Here is a 5270-nt window from a genome sequence, read left to right on the forward strand (position 1 = left end):
CATAAGACTTGGAAATACTGTTATATAACCTAGTTTTTAACCTGGTAGCAACTTAATACTATTTGCATGAACAAACAAATAAGAAAAAAACTGTTTTTTCTTTTTTAAGAAAAAAAACCATTAATTAACAACTCTAACTTAAAAACCTTAATTTCTGCACTTTTTCACATTTTGTTGTTTCTATTTATATCTTATTGTACTTGTTATGTTTGAAAAGTTGTTGTAGTTGTTTTGATTTGCTCATTGTTTCCTTCATCTACTTAAGATAAGAGTAGTTTATACAGCACAGTTGAAGCATTATAAAATTCTGTGGGTTTTTTGTGTACTTACTAGTGACAATGAGTTTTATACTTTCAGATGATTATGTCTTGCTCATTAATGTCCTTTTCTTTCTGATTGAAATAATTTCTACAGCATTTCTTGTATGACAGGCCTGGTATTGATGCAATCCCTTAGCTTTTGTTTGTCTGGAAGAGTCTTTACTTCTCCTTGTTTTTATTTTTTTTTAATTGCATTTTAGGTTTTGGGGTACATGTGAAGAACATGCAAGATTGTTGCATAGGTACACACATGGCAGTATGATTTGCTGCCTTCCTTCCCCTCACCCACATCTGTCATTTCTCCTCATGCTATCTCTCCCCACCTCCCCACACCCCATCCCTCCCAATTTCCCCCCAAAGGACCCCAGTGTGTAGTGCTCCCCTCCCCGTGTCCGTGTGTTCTCATTGTTCAACACCCACCTATAAGTGAGAACATGCAGTGTTTGATTTTCTGCTCTTGTGTCAGTTTGCTGAGAATGATGGTTTCCAGGTTCATCCATGTCCCTACAAAGGACACGAACTCATCGTTTTTGATGGCTTCTTAATATTCCATGGTGTATATGTACAACATTTTCCCTGCCAGTCTGTCATCAATGGGCATTTGGGTTGGTTCCAGGTCTTTGCTATTGTAGACAGTGCTGCAATGAACATTCGTGTGCATGTGTCCTTATAGTAGAATGATTTATAATCCTTTGGATATATACCCAGTAATGGGATTGCTGGGTCAAATGGGATTTCTATTTTTAGGTCATTGAGGAATCACCACACTGTCTTCTACAATGGTTGAACTAATTTACACTCCCACCAACAGTGTAAAAGTGTTCCTATTTCTCCACACCCTCTGCAGCATCTGTTGTCTCCAAATTTTTTAATGATCACCATTTTTAACTGGCGTGAGATGGTATCTCAATGTAGTTTTGATTCGCATTTCTCTAATGACTGGTGATGATGAGCATTTTTTCATATGTTTGTTGGCCTCCTGTATGTCTTCTTTTGTAAAGCATCTGTTCATATCCTTCACCCACTTTTGAATGGGCTTGTTTGAAGAATATTTTCACTGTTATACTATTCTATGGTAAAACATTTTTTTCTCTATCACTTTAAATATGTCATTTCATTATCTTTTGGCCTTTAATATTTCCACTGAAATTTCTGCTGCCAAAAATACTGTAGTTTCTTTGTATTTTGTTTCTTTTTTTTCTTTCTGCTTTTAGAATCTTTATCTTTCATTTTTTGGAGTTTGATAATTCAATGTCTTGAGGTGGTCTTCTTTGACTTTGCTGTTCTATTAACTTTTTTGGACTTGGATATTTTTTTTTCTAGTTTTGTCAAGCTCTCTGTTATTATCTGTTTGAATAAAGTTTCTACCACTATCATTTTCTCTACTTTGTTTTTAAGGTGGAAAAAAAACCACACACACAACAAAAAAACAAAAAACAAACAAAAAAAAACCTCTTAGATTGTCCTTTGGAGAATATTTATAGATTCTGTAGGCATGCTTTGTTGTTTTTTATTTTTGTATGTGTTTGTTCTCTATGTATTTTCAAGCAGCCTATTTGAAGGTCACAGATTCTTTTTCTGTTTGATCAATTCTGCTATTAAAGAACTCTGATGCATTCTTTAGTGTCAATTATATTTCTTAGCTTCAGTATTTCTGCTTTATTCTTCTTAGTTATTTCAATCTGTTAAATTTATCTGACAGAATTACAAATTCCTTCTCTGTGTTATCTTGAATTTATTTGAGTTTTATTACCGTAACTATTTTGAATTCTCTGTATTAAAATTCATGTATCTCTGTTTCTCCAGATTGGACTTTGGTGACTTATTTGGTTGATTTGGGAGGTAATGTTTTCCTGAATTGTACTGATGCTAGTAAATGTTCTTTGGTGTCTGGGAATTGAAGAGTTAGGCACTTATTTTAGTCATTACTGTCTGTGCTTATTTGTAGTTGTTCCTCTAAGGAAGGCTTTACAGATATTTGACAAGACTTGGGTGTTGTGATGTAAATCATATCTGCTTTAAGGAGCACCCAAAGTGCAGTAATTATGTGGTTCTTTCAGCCTGGTGAGGTATTGACTTGATGATCTTATTACTTTGATAGTATTACCCTGACAATATCTAGGAGATGTCTGTGTATTACCCATCACAGTCTCTTGTAGTCTTCCCTTACTTTTTTCCATACATACACTTCCCTCTCTCTGTTCTGAGCCACCCAGAGCTGGTGGTGCAGTGACGAAAGCACTTCTGCATATGTCACCACCATAATTGCACTGTATCAGACCTGATACACAGCACTGGGTCTTGCCCCAAACCTGTGTTAACCACTCTGAGAAAAATGGGCTTGGGTCTCTTATCCAGCATCCAGAAAGCATAGCTGTTTTTCTCTTCTTCCTCATGTATCATGCTGTTGACTCTTTAGAATTTCATACTTCAAGGAGAAATGTTAGAGTCTGTATCTCATTTCAGCTTACAGAAGTGAAATAAAAAGAATAAAAAGAACCAGAACTCTGAACCTGTAGTAGAATGAGATTTTAATATAATATTCAACTCTAGCATTTACTATTTACAAAAAATAAATATTTCCTCCTCTCTGAATAAATAGCTTCTGGGAAATAACTATCAGGAAGATGGAGAAAGCCTGTATTCTCTTATGACTTTCAATAATCTCAGGAAATGTCTCACAATATTCTTTACATTAAAGCTGCAGGAATTGAACCAGAATCCCAAGTGCCTTAGTGGAGCCCTGTGTCTGAGAAAGAGGCTGTGCTTGAGCTGGTCTCAGTTTGCTTTGTCATTGACACAGAGCTCTACACTGGGGCCTGGCTAGTAGATGCAAGGGCTAAAATTTGTTGGGGCTTCCCTCAGATTTATGACTCATCGTCCTACCCCATCTGCACTCTGAGCTCCAGGCACTGTGCTGAGCACTCAGTTTATTTACAGTACACATGTATTCCTGACAGGTGAGTAATCAGTTAGTATTGCTCCATTTCACAGAGGACAAAACCAAATCCAGGGGAAGACAGGGAACTTTGGCCACTTGCAGGACTGGTCAAATTCCACTGCTGGAATCCCAGTGTCAGCTTTCAGGCCCCCTCTGCTCTCACTAAGCCCAAAGCTCCACTGAGCCTTATAAAACAAATGAAAACTTCCCCACCTCACAGCCCTAGGGTGAAACTGGGTCAGGCTCAATGTGGAGGACACCAAACACAGTGCAGGTTGCGTGTGAGTGGGGACTGCCACTGTTTCATGAGGCTCTCAGGTCTGGAGGTTTTCTGTCATGTAATTACAGCTGGCTCAGGGTGTTCAGAGAGAGGGACTTCCCCACTGTTTGTTGCAACAGCCACCTGTCCCAGCCAGGACTGTTCCAAAGTCCTCCAGAGAATTTCTCAGATGGCCACTCAATTGTGTGGTGTTCTATTGCCCATGGGAGAAAGCCTGAACTTTTTATCATAGAAGAATAATTTCTAGTGTTTGACAGCATGGTAGAAAAAGTATAGTTAACACTATTTTTTAATATATTTTATAATGGCTAGAAGAGAAGGCTTTAAATTCTTTCAACACAAATAAATTTTTTCCAACACAAAGAAAATAATATCCATGTCTGAGGTGATGGATATTCTAAATACCCTGATTTGATCACTGTACATTGGACGCATGTATCAAAATATCACTCATGGACCCCAAATATATATACAATTATTATGTATTAATACTAAAAAATGCAAAGAAAAAATGTGAAAGTGACTCTCAACTAAGAAGAAATGACAATTTTTAAGTCGTAGAAAATCTGCTCACTCTAAATTGTAACTTATGAGACATGATATAAAGGGCTCAATAGTCGTGTTTACAGTCCCAGTCTACCATGCATAGAGCTGCCTGGCCGTGTGTGTCTGCACACAGAAATACAGCAGGACTTCACTAGTGGGGCATTGCTTTCTCCCTGAGACATTTGCCAATGTTTTGCAACCTGTCTGGATTTCTGGTTATTTTAGTAGATAGCTAATTATTTCTACTGGCAACTGTTAGTAAAGACTCTAATAAAGAGAAAAAAAAAACAAAACTGTTCCCTGTCAAACAAGAACTGTCTTGGCAGAAATGTCAAGAAAACTGTACAATTAAAATAAGATTCTAGTTCCCCACTTACTGAATGGACCCCCCACACTTGTGGTCAAAGGAAACCAAAGAAAAACTTAAAAACATAGTTTTCAGCCATAACGGGATGAGAGGTAAAACATTTCTCAATATGCACCCTCTTTTTTATGGTTTAGACACAGCAACTAAGTAGCAATAATGTAAAACAGAGATCATAAGACTGACAGAACATACTATTTGTGGCAATAAGAAAACAAATTATAAAGAGGACCTAAGGTCATGCCAGGCAAGGGTTAAGTCATGCAGCCTGACACTTAAAGGATAAATGATGTTGCAATTGCCACAACATTTTTCTTTTTCTCTAGCAACTAAACAAGCAGTAACCTTGAAATAAGCAATATTAAAGCAATTCACATCTCTACCAGATGCTGACTGACTTGCCAAACCCCTATTTCACCAGCCATAAATACAGCTTTAATTGGAGATTTCTGTAACTTTCTCCTGATAAGACCACTAACCTGGTCCTGGATGGTGTTCTGTGTGGGAGACGTGTGAGGGGAGAAGAAAATACACACACAATGCCTTCAATGGTAAACAACCTTTATCCCACGTAAGTGGCAAAGCAGATATAATAAGCAAATTATATAATAAGAAAATAATATGATAAGCAAATTGATATAATAAGCAGTTGCATTGGAAAGGAGAGAAGGGAAAAAGTATCTATATCTCTGTCTATATCTATATATAGTATCTATATCTATATCTATATATAGTATCTATATATCTATATCTATATATAGTATCTATATCTATATCTATCTATATCTATATATAAATATATATATCTATATATATATT

This window comes from Saimiri boliviensis (genome assembly GCF_048565385.1).
Source record: "Saimiri boliviensis isolate mSaiBol1 chromosome 9 unlocalized genomic scaffold, mSaiBol1.pri SUPER_9_unloc_1, whole genome shotgun sequence".
Taxonomy (NCBI): Eukaryota; Metazoa; Chordata; class Mammalia; order Primates; family Cebidae; genus Saimiri; species Saimiri boliviensis.